The sequence below is a fragment of the Passer domesticus genome, chromosome 3 (genome assembly GCF_036417665.1).
Source record: "Passer domesticus isolate bPasDom1 chromosome 3, bPasDom1.hap1, whole genome shotgun sequence".
Classification (NCBI taxonomy): Eukaryota; Metazoa; Chordata; class Aves; order Passeriformes; family Passeridae; genus Passer; species Passer domesticus.
The window spans coordinates 7187935-7205023 of NC_087476.1; the positions used below are offsets into that span (position 1 = coordinate 7187935).

The 17089-nt window shown below is 41.3% G+C and overlaps 1 long non-coding RNA gene across 2 annotated transcripts; it reads right to left on the bottom strand.

The window, feature by feature from the left end:
* Positions 1 to 3044: 3044 nt before the first annotated feature.
* LOC135297889 (uncharacterized) lies at positions 3045 to 14654 on the bottom strand. Of its 2 annotated transcripts, XR_010359814.1 has the most exons (5): positions 14524 to 14654; positions 5151 to 5251; positions 3686 to 3828; positions 3274 to 3596; positions 3045 to 3131 (listed from the first exon to the last, which is right to left on the bottom strand). It is a non-coding gene; the product is annotated as an uncharacterized LOC135297889 (long non-coding RNA). The 2 variants fall into 2 exon arrangements; XR_010359815.1 differs by lacking the exon at positions 3686 to 3828.
* Between the last annotated feature and the right edge of the window lie 2435 nt (positions 14655 to 17089).

Below are 17089 nucleotides of genomic sequence, written 5' to 3' on the forward strand. Positions count from 1 at the left end.
TGTCATATAAATTATGTATTTTCAGGCATTTGTATAGACAATGGAATTACTTTGGGATCTGCAAAATATCTGATTCGGGAAACTCTAAATGCAAAAAAGTACAGTTATTTGGAGAATTAGTAGAATAGGAGTCAATCCAGAGGAAAAGATAATAACATGTTAGCTGATTTTAATTGCTGAATAACAAAAGGCCAAACTTTGTTGTCCAAAGCATAATCCCAAACAACAATGTAATAGAGAGGAAAAAAATATCGATGTGCAAATCACAATTCTCAGGCTAAATTTAAATCATCATTTTCTGGACATATTTTGCCATTTGTGTTTCCATTGATAGTATTTTATGCAGGCAAGCCAGAATATTTAAATAACTCAGATGTCCCACAAATGGATGGTGGGTGGGTCCTTCCCAATCCTTCCACAAATAATTCCAGAAGGCACTTTTAGTGTCCTCCATCAGTGCTCCCATGGCATCATATGCTTGGGTGAGCCATGGGTCACAAGGAGTGAAATCTTGAGCTCGAGTTTAACACATTTAAATCACAGTTGCTTGAAACAAAACAACTGTAAGTAAAGACTTTCATAATCCAGGTGGTAAGGGGAGACAAATACATGCCTTCAGTACAAATGTGGGACAGACAGCTGTGAGAATTGGGACGTGAGGAATTCTTGCTTCTATGCAGAGCAAGGCCAGAGAATAGATGTAAATTATGTAAACGTGGTGATGTATTCAATTAAATATACTAGCAAGGCTGTCTTACCTGCTGATGTGTCAATATACAGAATTATTTGCATTAAGTTTTATCTCTGTAGGTGAGACCTATTCAGAAAAGGGAAGTTGCATAAAACTGGGAGTTTCCCCTTCCTTTGTGGCAAAGAACATGCATCATACAGGCATTATCAACAGGCAAGTCCTCTGTTATTGCAGTATCCGCATTGTAAAGGCCCTTTGCTGTAGGTCCCTGACATTTCCAGAGCCTTCATGTGTGGTTGTGTTCTTTTGCTCTCAGGCTGGGTACACAAAAAGCCATTGGTGCAATGGTCTTTTAGCCATTGGTTGCAAACAATCTCCTGAACCTCTGTAACTCTTGTTCCATGGTATCCATCCTTATACCCAGCTGTCCATAACCCAGTTTGCCTGCAATTATGAAACAGACAGATTTCAATCTCCCACTGTTCTTCCCATTCCTATATGCTCTAATGTCATGAGAAGTTACCTCATCATATATCTGTATGCCAGATTGTCAAACAATGGCAATTTCCCATTTTTGCCTCTGTGTCAGATATGCTGGACCAAAAGGTTTCCCTTGCTAATGAGGATATAAAAAGCAGGCTTGGCATGTGGGCTTTGCTTCCATGTGCAGCTGCCAGATGGGCTAGAGCAGAGGATGCCTAAGCATGTGACTGCAGCAGCAAGCAAGGCAAATACACAGCCTCCCTAAAAATAGAAACACTCTCTGCAGGGAGGTATTGCCCTTCCTCTACAAATCCTAGAGCCAGAGAAATATTTAGGTTGAAACAAACCTCTTGGATCATCAAGTCCAACTGTTAACCCAACACTGCAAAGTCCACCACTAAACCATGTCCCTAAAAAATATCTGGGCTTCTGGAAAAGGGCAGAGGTAAGTTCTGTGAAGGCCAGAATGCCAGGGGAATCTGAGTCCATGAAGTGTGCAACCTCTGGATCAAAGCTTTTGTTTTACATTGCTGCCACTGTGATATGAGCTAAGGGGAACAGTGTGTGAGTAAAGATGATAGAAGATTTCCAAGATGTTTTCTTGGATAAACACTGGATTTCTGCAAACATCTTCCCTACACAGTGGAGCAGACACCCCAAGTTGGCTCTGGGGCTGGATATTGTACAAAAAGCCTCCCACAGTGTGAGTCTTTCCTTTATATCAATCACAGCAGCTTGTATACAACCATTCCAAAATACAATGCCCCCAGTTCTGGTTTGGCTGTAATAGCATCTGAACTAAGGCTTGAGAGGCCTTTAGCCTCATCCCTCTCTCAAAATGACCTCTTCACCTTCATCAGGTGTGGGCAGGTGTTCACATTTTACCTCCTGAGATGGGTTTGAAATAGCACTTCCATATCCTAACTGGATTCCCTAAAACTTTAATATCATTCACCAACTTGCAGGTGAAATGTAGGACCAGACTTCTTTACTTCCTTGAACTAACTATCTAAATAATCTTCCAACACCACTGAAATGCATAATTTTTTTTTTTTTATTTGTTTGACCTTCCAAAAGGTACCAAATGAATGTGCTGGCAGCTGAAAAGCCAGTGGAACCCCAGCTCTGACTTTTTTTCCTACTTTATGTGTTTTCTTTGTCCTTTAACACCCAGCTACAAAGTGAGTGATGATAGATGATTTTTCAATTTGAATCATGATCAGTGTTAGATGTTAAGGGACAAAGGAAATAAATCATCTGAAAAGACATAAGGAGGTGGTGGTGTTTTCATTATTCAAAGCCCTTTCCAAGTTGTTGGCAAATAAAAGTCTTCTTTGACAATGGTAATTTCATGTTCTTTATCTCTCCTTGAGGAGGAAGTGCATTTGATAACTTGGAATTTTTGTTATCAGCCTGGTGATTTTTCAGGGCAAAAAAGGTCAAAACCTTGCATAACATTGAAAAGAAAGCTCTGAATAAGAAAGAAACAGTGCAGGTGAAGAGGAGTTTTATACCTTTTAGAAATTCTGTAAGAAGAAAAAAGTCTCTCATTAGACTATTTTTTCCTTGCAAACTAGAGGGGGGGCGGAATCAAAATTCCAGTCAAGGAAGGCTTTGAAGTTTTTGCCCCAGTGCAAATGCTAGCAAACCATGCAGGACCACATTTCACTTGTGACCATCAGCTGGAAAGCTGGAGGTGCTGGATGCAGCCCAGTTTGGGTAACTTGGGCATCTTATCTTCTCTGGGTCTCTGCTTCCAAATCAGTGAAGCATTGATATTTATGTCCTTCAGCCATGATAAACCATGATTAGGAATAAGGTTTTGAATGCTGAAAACTGTGCATCTACAGACTGTTCTGTTGCTCATCTCTTGATCAGCAGTGTTGTCAGAACCAGCTTTGGTTTATTCTCAGTGTCCAGGAAAGGAAAGGATTTCTTCTGAGTCTCCTTACAGAGGCTGAAAACAAAAACATTTTGCACTTTAACACAGACTCCACTCATCCTCCTGAAGTACATTTAGAACAGAGTTCAGCACAAATTCTCCAGTTCTAGAGCTGTATTATCCAAAGGTCTGGGTAGCTCTAAATATTTACACTCACCACATCTTGAAGATCATGAACATGTAAACTCAGTTGTGGTGTTGCTGATGAAAATATTCCTTCCTGTGCCATGTGCAGTGATCCACATTTACCAGAGCATTAAAATCAGAGTTCTTGCCATTCTTTTTAGTGCAGATGGAGCATTCCTTACACTAACACTGGTCCACTGGAATCCCTGTAGGATTGACATCTGGGAAATGCATCTGCCTGTGACCTGGGTATTCTGAACAAATGACAGACTGGATTCTCCAACAAGGCATGGGAAGGTGAAGATACTTAGAATTTGCAGCGATATTTTTATCTTCTGACGACGGTAGAGCAGCCTGTGGGTTACATTTAAGTTCTAGAATGAACCAAATCCAACATGTAATAACTGTTGCTAATAAATTAGCACATAAATATAAAGCCTTACATCAGCATATTTCCAGAAATTGTGGAATCCCCTTGCTGCCTTTTTGATTGATTTTTGCAAATGCTTATTGACACCATACCAAAAAAGCCCTGCTTTTTCAGGCAAAGGTATCACAGCATAAATCCCAAGCAAGAAAGTGAAACCTGTAGAGACAGTTTTGGTCATTAACTTTTACTGGCAAACCAATTTGATTCAATTATCATATGTTGCAGGTAATGGACAGAGTTTACAGTTTTAAAAAAATGCAATTTTTTTCACCCATCACCACACAAAAATCCTTGAGCTGAAACACAAACCAAAGCCCTGCTCTGTGCCACAGTGGTGTCCTGGGCTGGCAGAGAGCAGTGTAGGCTGTTGTAGCTAGAGAACCATGCTGCTGGTAACTGGCCATGGTGGATTCTGCTGCAAATAACATCAAAGTCTTTCCTATAGATTTTTAAAATGCAGTCAGGGAAGAGAGGTTTCTTTCTGAACTCACACACTGAGGGGGGTCATCCGGGTTACTAAATCAGCACAGCTCCTTATTTAACACTCCAGAGGATCTGGAGTTAGAGGATATTTGTAAGAAGATGCAATTGAACTGTAGCTCTACTGTTCACATTTATTTAGTTGCTGTACTGCCTAAGACACTACTGAAACACTAGAGATTTCTATCATCTCTGTGTCATAAGCATCACAAAGCAGCCAATTTAAGCAGTGTTATTGATAGTGAGTACAATGCAATACTCACTCTTTCATCTGTTACAGAACAGGTGTAATAAGATGTTCCTTTCTTTGTATCTCCTTTTCCTTCCAGCATATTGCATGTGTCTCATCAATGAATCACCTCTCCATCTCATTAACTATCTGTGCTCAGAAGACCTCATTTTTTTCTTGCTTCTGTTCATTAATTTCTTTCTTCTTCTTTACCACTGTTTCCCTCTGCCATATGATTTTTTATGTCTCTGGAGTCATATTAGGGGATGGCTGGGGGGAGAATTTGTTTGTGATACAAATGATATAGTACACAAAATCCTGGTTTTTTTCATTTGAATAAAAGTCTGCAGCAGATCTGGCTTAATTTGTCAGCAGTCTATGTGTAACTGTGTTTTAGAGGGGCATAGAAAAGATTTGATACCAACCTGTTTAAAACCCAATTAGAGGGACATGGAGCTAGGTACAGGTTAATGACTAAAGTCAAGGATGAAAAATACACAAGTCTGGGGTGCTTAAGCTGCAACATTAATAAAGGCAGAAAAAAAGGAAGCCTGAGATAGCAGTCAGGTGAGACTGCACTTTTTGAACTTCAACTTTATAGCTCAATGCTTCCATGTAAATTTTCCAGGGAAGGAAGGTCCTCAAAAAGGCTCTTCCTTTTCTAGATATTTCTGATAGTAAGAAAGCAGGTCTTCAGGCAGAGAAAATTGAAAAGAGCTGTTGAACAAAAGAATACCAGGATATCATGTAATACAAATCAGCACCTTACCATGGATATCAAAGGAGCTGTGGCAAGCCAGAGTTAGAGGTCTCAGAGAGAAACCAAAATGGTATCAGTCCACTTTTGGAAGGACAGTGCTGTCCATCTCTCTGAAATAAAAAGTATTACAGTTAAATAAAGAGCTCTAGCAACAAACAAACAAACAAACAAACAAACAAACAGTCTTGCGCCTTTGTCCTTGGCCTGCACAAGCTGCAGAGCAGCTGTGGGAGGAAAAAAGTCAGGAATTCTCTGCACAGTGACCATTACATCTGAGGACAGCATCACCCGTGGTAGGAGGATTTGGGTTTAAGTTTGTTGAGTGTTTTTTGGAAGGAATAATGCAATTATAAATGGCAACTTGCCATCAGCCACATTAAAACTTTAGTAGATTAATAAGGTCCCAGGTTTGACCATCTGGATAACATTAGTAAGATCATTCAATCCAGTTGCTCTTTGTACACAACCTTTATTTTTAAAATAGTGTTTTCCATGTGGCCAGGCTAAAGGTACCATAGTGGCCTGATCCCAAAAGAAAACCTTTCCTTTCTTTAGCCCTTTTCAATCACCTTTCCCTCAACAATTTCTCTACTACATCTTTTTTTATGATACAGAATAAAAAAGTAGGATTCAAGGTTGAGATGCAGCCCTGACTTATATGGAGCAATTAAAATTACCTCAAGAATTCCTATACTTTTATTACTAAATAGTAATTTCAGCATGTCCCTGGGTATTACTGACCTTCAATAGCAGCTCCATGCAATCTCCCAATGCCACAGTGATAGCCAAGCAATGAAAGTCACCCTATTTTTTTCTATTTTTTTTCTCCTTCCCAAAGCTTTCTGAGCTGATATTAATCTAGGCAGACAATGAAGTCTCTCCCTGCAGTGTTTCACAGTCACCATTTCTGCAGTTAAGGTGGCACTCATTGATCCCCAGCTGTAAGATGCCAAAGCACACAGGAGACACGAGCAGCACGTGTTTTACAGGCTGGTCACACACAGAACAAGTGCCAGCTGTGGCACCCCTTGTGACACAGGACTGTCACCTCTGCCTCGAGGAGTGCCTTCTGTGCTGTGATACAAGCCAGGCCCAGCAAGGAAGGCTGGGATGTGCTGCCTCAATGGGAGCATTCTAAAATAGACAGGCAGTGGTGTTTCAGGCACCTGAGACCAGGTGAGGGGACAGGCTGCACTCAGAAGTGATGCTGGTGCATTTCAGAAACCTTGGAAATTATTTCCTCACAAGTTCCATCTCCCTTGCTTCTGGCAGGATCACTCATGCTGTAGAAGTGAAGAAAATGTTCCCATCAAGCCCATCAGGGAGAGACACCAAGGTGTTTCTCCTCTGGGAGGAGAGAGAGCAGAATGATTTACTGTTCTCTGCCTCTCTCTCTGCCCAAGGCAGGGCACACAGACATGTCACAAGAGGTGGGAAAGGTTATTTATGTGTTTACCACTTCCCTGGTATCCTAAAATGTCCCCTCCCCCTGGCAAGTCATCTGTTACTCCTCAGCATCTCTGTTAGAATGGGGTGTGACTCCAAAACTATCACAAGAAATTCTGTGATTCAGTGCCAAGTGCAAAGAAATAGCTGAATTGGAAGGATTTTAGAAAATATAAAACTTGCTGCTTGAATATCCTCAATATCCTGTGGCTGGATTTCCAATCAGCGGGATGTCATGCATGGCTCCTCAGAAGCTTGGGGAGATAAAAGTAACCATGTTCTCCTTTAACTCTCTTTTAAAAGCTTCACATCTCTTTCCTTTCTTTTGCTTTCCACACAGACAGACACAAACAGACCCTTCCCAGACTTCCTCCCATTTTTTTCCAAACATTCTTAGTTATAAGAGCAGAAACTCAGAAGGCAAAATAAGCCTCTACTTAAATAACCACATTCAAAATCTGTCTGAAAGGAAGACACGTAAGTGTGGTCGTGGTACATTCAGAGTGTCATAGGACTATTTTGAGCTCCCCTTTTTCTGGTGTTTTTGTTTGTGTGTTTGTTTGTTTTATTTGTTTCTTTGTTTTGGGGGGAGTTGGGGGTTTTGAGGGTTTTTTGGCGTTAGTTTTTTTGGTTTTTTTTTTTCTTTTTTTGATCTCAAGTTTAACGATGACATCACAGTAGCTCTTCTGAGAAGATGTAAAATAAGAGGATGCTTTTGATCAATAAAACTATTCTTTCCTGTGATTAGCCTGTAATTATAAAGGAAGATAAATATTACTAAACTCTTCCACAGCAAAAAAAAATCAAACAAACGGAAAGGGACAAACTCTGAGCAGAGAGTACATCTGAGAGTACTCCTCAGTTTAATGCTGACTGAAGAGAAAAATTGAAATAACCTGCAAAGAGGGCTTACAACAGGGTGTGTTTTGTTGGCAGTGGTGATCAATTTCTGTGCCATCCCTGGGTGTCCAAGGCCAGGCTGGATGAGGCTTGGAGCAACCTGGGCTGGTGGAAGGTGTCCCTGGTCCTGGCAAGGGCTTGGAATGAGATGGTCTTTAAGGTCCTTTCCAACCCAAAACATTCTGTGGTTCTCTGACCCCAATTACCAGGGAATGCAATTAACTAAGAAACTGCTTCTTAAAACCTCACAAAACGAGAAGTACTCCCCTCAGAAAACACAACATTCCCAACAGAGCATTGTTTCTCTAGAATTATTAAGACAAAAGGTGGCACTGCTGCCTTTGAGTTTCTTGCTATTCAAGCTGTGTTATCTACTCAGACATTCTTAAAACTCTTGCTGTATTTGACATTTATTATAAAACTCCAGCTACAAGAATGGTGACAGTATGGAAATATCAAACCACCTCTGTTTTTTATGTGTTTCCCACATGCCTGGCAGAAGCTATTTCATAAGAAGCAAATATTGTGTATCCCTTGGACCCAAACATTCAGAAGTTTAAAAATCCTTAGGAGACCTTTTCTTCTGTAAAAAAAATTTCACAGACTTTGTGATACTGTTTCATGACTTTGAAATGGTCTCTTTTGTGCTTTTGATTATCAATACTAGGAACAGCTGCAAGGTTTAATTCTCAGTCTCAAGATAGGGCAAATTAAACCTGAGAAGACAGAACAAGTTGTTTGACTTGTTCAGCTCAATAAAAACAAAGTCATCAGCTTCACTGTTAATTTCTAGCAGAGACATCCATCTATGAAGAATATGAGACACAGGCAGGGGACAAAAAAAAAGACATAGATCTTTTCCATCTGGATCCCCAGACACAATCTCAGTTACTGTGCTGGGTTGCTAACACTTACACAATAAATAATGGTTTAAATTTATCCCAGGTGTAATTCAGTGGAGTTAGCACAGGAATGAATTGCTCTGTTCAGATGTGATTACCCACATTTATTATAAACACTTTTGATAACTTGTTATAAATCTGGAGCATTTCTAGCTTCCATGCCAGCAGTACTGGTGATATGCTCCACACAACTGCAGCAGGGGTGGCAGCTTGGCTGACAGAGAGAGAGGTATTTGGGCACAGATGCACTTTGCTGCTGTGTGAGACAAGATAAAGGCTGCATTTGGAAAAAGAGGTCATTTTAGAGCAAGGAACTTCATAGTTTGAAGCATTTGTATAGCATGCAGTTGTTGGGAGGCCTCCAGAGGTCTCCAGATATGCCAAACTATTCTGGTTTTTTTCAGATAAATAAGCAAACAGAAGGTCTGGAGTGGAAAACTGGTCCTGATGTATGGATGTGCTGTATGCATTCCTCCTCCTGCAAAGCTGGAAGACTCTCCTGCAGCAGCTGCCACCAGCATTCAATCCTGTCACACATTGTCATTCCCTCCACTTAAGCCCCTCTGGGAAAGGACCCACTCCAGTTCCCAGGGCAGGACAAGGGACTCTGGAGTCTGCAGGTGGTTCTATTCCCAGTTTCTTATCTTCACAAATAGAACCCAAAGAGCAAAGGGATTCACATCACAGCCAGGATCAGGCTGAATAAAAGTGTAGAAGAAGCCCGGAAATGTGTAATGGGAAGAGGCAGCTTCCAGGGAAAAGTGCAGCACCTGGGTTGGTACTGCCAGGAGCTGCCCTGTGCCATCACCACCCTGCCCAGGCTGGGACCAGCGTCCTGCCCTGCAATGGAGACACAGCACCTGCCCAGCAAGGGACAGCCAGGGGAGGGGAGCAGAGCCCCCAGGGCTGTGTGTGACCTCACAGGGCATTTCACCCCAGCAGGTACATCCAGAGCACCCACATCACACCCCAAGTATTACCCCAAGTCTATTATTGAGGTTGATCCATTGAACTAAATGACATTGAACCTAAATGTACTGTTCAGCAATTATCAGCTAATGGCCTGTCATTATTAGTATATTTCCTTGAACATGATTTGGGTTTAAAGCATATGAATAAAATCGTTGCAAAAAAACAGTGGCATTAATTTTTCATTCCACCAGTAAAACATGCCATCATATTTAATGGTGACTGGGATGCTCAGCTCCACTAATCATTTGTTAGGTCTCACAGGGAACATAAAATACAGTGTAATAGCACTGCAGTGTAATAACATCATCCTCACCCCTTGGGAGCTAACAAAACTGTACTGAAACGATTCTGGTTTAAAACTTGTAGCTCATTTATCCATTTACTAAAGTGCCTCAAAACCAATTTACAGTTAACCACCAGGTGGACCTGAACAAAACACAGACCTAATGTGGCAAGCCATTGTGTTGCAGCCATTATGCTTCCTTCTTCAACAGTAACATATTGCATCAAATTAAATTCAATGCTGAACCCAACTACTGCAAGCAGAACCTTGCCAGCTTCCTCTTCACTCTCTTAAGGAAAGCAATTTTGCAAATGGATATGGCAAAATCCAAATCCCTAGCGCCTTGTTTCCTTTGCCTGGTAAGTGATGGGTAACCCTGGGGTACATGTATGCATCACCCTGATGGAGGCTGGGTTCATTTGTAGGTAATGGGTTTCCTTTCTGAGACACTCAAAGGCTGTTTCCTCCTGAAGGATGTGAACATGAGACACAGGGTGAAAACCATTTAATCTGTATAGCAGAAAGAGGTGAGAGCCTGGTTCAGGATCTGACTTTTCATCCAATCATTCCTCTAAGAAGACCTACATGTGTTTGCATACTTTATTTAATTGAAAAATACTGTAAAAGAAAAGGTTTAAAATCAGGATGTTTTCCTGGTTATTGATTTTTAAGCTTTTTCATGTTCTCTTTTGCAGCAGCCAGTTTTGCTGAAAGCTCTACCTTGTCTAAAATACACAAAGTGAATAAAATTTCCCCTTTTCCTGTTCTTTGTCAGTCAGTGTCTTCCTAAGCCAAATGTCAAATTATTTTGTATAGCTGTCTATGGATTTTTTTTCACCAGAAGGAAGCACCTGCTTTTGCATATTTGTTGTGCTAGTGTGGTAGTCTGTATCCTGGGTCTGAAATGCCACAAAGAAATAATAATTGCCACAGAGGGGATAATTATCATAGAGCCCAATTCAAAAATTTGCAAGTATCTGCTCAAGTCTGAAGTATCTCTGGATAGAGTCTTTAACAAAGATTTAATGTTGCAGTGCTCCCATAGTGGTCTGTTCTCTTAAGTGACAGAACACAGGTTTTTAGGCCCAGAGGATGAGGTCAGTCCTTACTCCAGCTATAACGAAGTCCTTCACGTGCATCTGCAGATTTTTGGACATTTGCCACCTGAATTTAAGAAAAGAACTGCAGAAGTCACCTTCCCTCAAGCACATGTTTTAGCAGATGTTGCATCAGCAGTTACTGATGCAACAGAAAATAGGATGTTTCAGGAACAAGGCAGATTCAAGAACACCATGAAGACACCAAGACACCTGATGGGAACGTGATTATCATTCATCCTCCCTCCACCAGAGCAGAGGACAGCAGAGGTGTGCCCCTGTGGAGCCAGGAGGCGAGGGAAGGAATGCCTGCCATGGAAAGATACACCACACAGAGAAAAAACAGAACCCATCTTTCTTCCCTTGGCAAGTGGAGACACAACATTAACTACACAAGGGCACAAAGAAATAAGAGACTGCAGTGACCTGAACAGCAAAAATTTGCATCCTAAGTTACCTGCCTAAGACTGGCCATTTTTAGGTTTATGTGTGATCAATAGGCTGAGATCCTTTAGCTTGTGGATAGACTGCCTGCTACCCCCTCCCATCAGCAAAGGGAGGGGAAATGGAGTGCTCACAATGTCAGGCTAAAAGCCTGTCTCCTCCTGACATCAATGGGAAGAGCAAGGTGGCTCCTTTCAGAGCAGCACACTCCTGAGGGGAGGAGAGCCTCACATCCTGAGTGTGTTGGAGGAATCTCCTACCCATTGTGCCTGTTCCTTTTGACCACATAGTGACCCTGCACTAACAGCAGCCTTAATTTGGCCATCTGCTGTCATCTACAGAGTAAATATCAGAATTTGTTCCAATCATCCAAGCTCTGAACTCCGTGGAGACTCACTTTGAACTCAGTGGATATTGTGACCACCCTGAGTCCTTTTGTTTTGCTCTCACTTCAGCAAAGAGAGCAAAAATAGATAAAATTGCCCATTGCTTTCCATCTTTCCTGAACAATGTCTAAGATGATTTTTTCAGATGCAGACACACACATTGCAGGCATGAAAAACAGGAAGGATGGAATTCCATTCCTGAATAAGGTGAGAGGAATCCCATCAATATGAGCCTGTGCTCAGTTAATTCAATATTCTGCTTTTGGCAGTAGTAAATTGCTAAAATGCAAAGAAAGACCCAGTTTGGCTGGGCTAACTGTGATCATTGCTGACTTTAGACACCTTTCCAATTAATGAACCATTCACAAGAAATGCTGACTTTTCATCTAACATACTTATGAATTTTAAATATCCACCAAATAGATTCCAGTAAAGATGACGTGACTTGCAAAATATCCATTTCAATTAACCCCCGTATGCACAGGATCACAGAGTTATCTATATCCCCTCATTCCATGTTTTAAACAGTGGCCTGGTTTAAATCCTAATGAAGATGATGAAGAAAATACATTGAATTTTATAGGTTTTGCCTCTTGACCAAGGAGAATATCATAGGATGATTATCAAGGTAGAAATTCCCTAGTACTGATCTTATGAGAAATGCTTTTCCAGTAATCACCAATGTCCCCACAAATACCTGATTATTTTCTTTAGGGGATGTCAGGCAACTGTGAAGGACAATAAACTGACAATGGCATTTTTCTTCATGAAAATTTTGTCAACCTCCAAGCACAGTGGCTCTATTGCTAAAAATATGCAATGCCTGCAAGTGTTGAATCAATCAGTAGTGCTACAGACAAAAAGGAGATCTCCTATAACTCCAGGTATTCCTTTGCCATGCTGGCAAACCTGAAATTTTCTCTCTTATCTTACTGCATATGGTCACAATTTTGACTCCAAATTTGATGGTTTTAAGATGTCCTTGGTTTCACACTTTATTGGGACATGGACTGGTCTCAGGCCATTGGTTGCCAATTCATAAAGGTGATATTTTCTCTTCATGTCTTTCTGTGAAACCTCCTGTCAAAACCTTTTCCCAACCTGCCTGTGTCCCTTGACACAGCAACACTCTCCATATATCAACCCCAGATGAATTTTCAATCATATCAGATATGATGCTGTCCACGAACTTGCTGACACTGCACTGCCCCATCATCCAGGTTATAAATAAAGATATTAATCAGTTTTTACCCCAGCAATTTGCTTTCAGGGTTGCCACTAAAACCAGCTGCCATTTCTACTGCTTATCATCTCTCCAAGGACAGCATCCCAGAAAATTTTTCACAATTTCTTCCCTTGTCTCCTCATCACGGATGGTAATCAATTATTAAGCAGTATGCTCAATTTCAAATATTTTGATTTGTTGGATTTTTTTTTTTTTTGTAGAGAGAAAAAACAGTGGGAATAGATGTCATAGACCTCTAAGCACCTAAATATTCCCTTGACATCAATCATAAAAAAACATTGAAATGTCAATGAAAGCACAAACAGCATTTTCTCCTGTGTGTTGACAACACTAAATATATCAAACCTATACAACTATGGCAAGAAGAGAATTTTATTCTGTGCCTTAGAGCTGAAAGGGACACCATGACTAGCATGATTTTCTAGTACTTCAAATTCTGTGTTCCCAGCTTGAAATGATGGGCAGGTATGTGGCCCAAAAAAATGAGGAACCTGTGCTGGAGGGCTAAGCTAGTTCCGTGACCCATGGAGGGTGCGTGAGGTTTGCATTTTATTTTCTTTTCAGTATTGTTGCTAAATGAAGATATCTTTATTGGGGTTCTGAGCCCTCAATATTAAATATTGGCTCTCTCTAACTTGAGAGAAAACAAAGATTTCCTGGTCCTGCACCTCTGCAATGTTCTGAAATTAGATCCTCTGTGAAGCATGAACTCCTTTTTCATTTGCCATTGTTGATAAAAGAAAATTAACAGCACTGGGGCACAGGTGCAGGAATTCAGCATCCATGATGGTAAAAAGATGAAGTAGCCACACTCTGGTTTTGGCCCAGACCAGCCAGTGGCTTCCCAAATGGTTGGTTCCCCAGCATGATTTGGGAATCAGTTCAGAGCAGGGACCTTTCCCACGAGGCTTTGGAGGGAAGGGAATGGCATGGCACAGCCTGGCTGTGCCAGCTGGTCCCAAAGCTCCCCAACAGCTCCCAGCACTGCATGGTTTGCTGACTGTGGTACAAGTGTAAATGTTTTCCCAGCCAATTCAGAAGCAAATCCAGCATTTCTCCCATGTTGTAACTCAAATATTTTCCCTCTTCCCTCTGCCAAGGATTTCTCCACTGTCATTGAGAAGTTGGTACACTTTCCCCAGCATCTGGGCTTCTCAGCACCTGACCTTAAAGTTTCCTCTGTGTCAGACAGAGGCTGCTGCTGCCTTTGAAGGGATTCAGAACTAATAGCACTGTCTGGCAGGGAGTGACAGGCTCAGAGGATCAAAGACAAGAACATAAATCTAACAACCTCCAGCCCAGGAGCCATCTCCCCCCTCCCTGCTGATAAGGATGCAAGATTGAAGAGAGGTGGAAGATTTACTGGGAGCAGAAAAGTGTATGAGGAATGAAAAGAGAGGTAACCACTATGAAAGCAGGGCATTTCCCTAGACATTGATATGCACAGATCCTTTTTAAGTCCCTCTGAACCCTCTTTAGGTGATTTGTTTTGCTGTATTTTCTCATCCTGGGGCAGGGAAATCCCATTGCTGTGACACTTGGCAGGCTAAACAAGGTCACATTCTCCCTTTCCCATGGGGACATTCCAGCCAGGTTCTGACAGCTTGCCTGCTCCTGGTTTCACTTAGGGATAATATCTCCCTTGGCGTGATCAGTGCAATGTCAGAGCAATCTGGATTCCTAAACTGGAAGATTGCTGGACTTACAGACACCTCCAGGAGCTACAGGCTGAGGTATTTCTTGCTCCCTCTCTCTGCTCTGTACCAGGACAGACTGCCCTTTCCTCCCTGGGAACTGGACAGCCCTTGTCAGGGAACCACGTGCATCACAAGATCCCCCACACCAAAGCTCCTCTGGGGTTCTTTGTGTCATAGAACCATGGAATTATGTGGGTTGGAAAAGACCTTTAAAATCATCATGTCCAACAGTTAAGCCAGCACAGCCAAGTCCACCACTAAACAATGTCCTTCAGAGCCACATCTACACATCTTCTAAATAGCCCCAGGGGTGGTGACCCACTTCCCTGGGCAACCTGCCCCAATACTTGACCACAGTGAAGGAACTGTCCCTGATATCCAATCTAAACTTCCTCCATTGCAACCTGAGGCCTGGAGATGTCCTTCAGTCTCTTCTTCCTGTTTTCTGCTCTCCAGTCCTGCTAGGATGCACTTTGGGAGAGTGACATCCATATCAGTGTCAATGGATATACTGGGGTCTGTTAGATCAGTGTTTCAAGGGCAGGAGAATTTTGAAAAGATACTTGCACATAGCAAGGGACCTAAAAAGTTTACTGGAGCCCTCCACTGTTTTCATTTCTTCACCCCAGGCGGATCTACTTAAACTAATTTTTTTTAGTTATAATGTTAATTATGTTGGAAATCCTTGTTCAAACAGACAATGATCCCAAATGGACTCTTTACCTGGACTAGTATAAATTAAAGCATGAAAGTCTTTCTACCTTCAGAGACTTCTTTGTCCCAAAGGAGCTCAGCTATTTCAGCCCACAGAGGAAGGATGGTCCCATTAACAACTATAACACCACTGACACTGACTCCCAAGAATTGGGCCCGTTCCATTTTTTAGGCAGTGGAATTGACTGAAGGACAGTTTTGGGTTGTGGATGGTGATTTTAACTAAAGATAAAGTAAATGTTGATCTCACCTTCCACGTAATCACTGACTCCCGTCATAGGAGAAAGAGGAAGACCAGACTACACACCAGTGCTAAACTCAAGTGACTCAGCTGAAGAGCAGGCTGGGTCAGGAAATGCCTGGCTGGAAAGCTGGCCACAGTGTAAAGGTCTGCATACCACTAAAATACATGTAAGTGAATTTTCTTGGTATTGTGGAAAAAGTGCTGATTTGCAGGCTATAACAGATGAATGTAAACAGTCATGACAATCAGCAGCACCATCCTGGGTCAGGACTGGAAAAATAGGATTTTTAATCTTGTCCTAGAAGTGAAATTGACTGACTTTTTTCCTAAGTGAAAAAGCAATTACCACTTTCTCCCTGTCACCAAAGCTGCTCCTGCCTGCCTCCTATCTCCCATAATTAAAGCAGACACCCATAAAGTTTGATATTGACACTGAACACCACTGAGGGGAGGGAAACCTCTGGGAAAAAGAGCACGTATGAATGGGTGTCTTGGAGTTTTACATTATCTTATGTTGCAGCCTCCTAAAACTGTGACAAAAACATGTAAATGACTGCAAGATAAACAGGTGGTCCTGTTGCACTAAAGTCTTTGAACATGACAGTTGTATTGAAAAAATTGAGGGTTATTAAATGGAAAGAAATGAAAACATCAATAGGGGTTACTGCAGAGGATCATTTGCTGCGCTTTGTACAGGAATTTGGGATTTGTACACACAAACAACATATATGTCAAAGTTTTACCCTACTATGTTATAAACATTCTTGTTGAAGATGTTCTGTACAGATATAGAAAGAAATTATTTTCTTTGGTTGATAAGCTTGAATCAACTACTTAAAACCACTCAGTCCCACCCCACCAGTTGTATTCATATAAATTGCTTTTTAAATGCAAACAAATCAGATTGAATGAAGATTAAATCCACATGTGTGTGCTGAGCCACTGGCTTGTATTTTCTGCCGCCTTTGGTCTGAATTTCAAGTTCTAGCAGAGCTTCCTTTATATTCTAGTTATTGCAGTCCAGTCACAGTGGGCTTATGTGAGTGTCTTCTGGTCTTCCTCAGTCACTGCTTCCACAAAGTGTCTGAATAGTAAATTGAGAATATTTAGGATGCTTGTTTTGTGTATCTGTTTAATTGTACCAGACTGCACAGCCAGTCACTTTGCAAAAAGACCAAAACCAACACATTTTCTTTTCTTTTTCTTTGGGCCAATACCAAAGAAATTCTTTGAAGTTTCTGTATTTTTTTTTATTTTAAATAGAGGGGAGTGAGAATCAAATTTCTGTGTTTGGCATTCAAAGACTTGAGGTTATTTTTATGGTTAACATTTTTTTTTTCAAGGATTGTGTCTATTAAAAATATATTTTAGAATTCTAGTGGAAAGCAATCAATTGTAGGGTCTCTGTGGCCTCTCAGAAACACCAGTTTGAGTACCAGAATGCCATGTTCCCTGCTGCTGTGCAGCCAAAATGGAAATCTCACTGCAGCTGTCATTTTCAGGCTCTCTCTGTAGTCATTATACAAGAGCAGTAACAGAAAAGGCCCTTAACTATAAAATCTTGCACAGAGGAGTAATAATAGAAACTTCCTTGCTATAAATTTTTGTGCACTACAT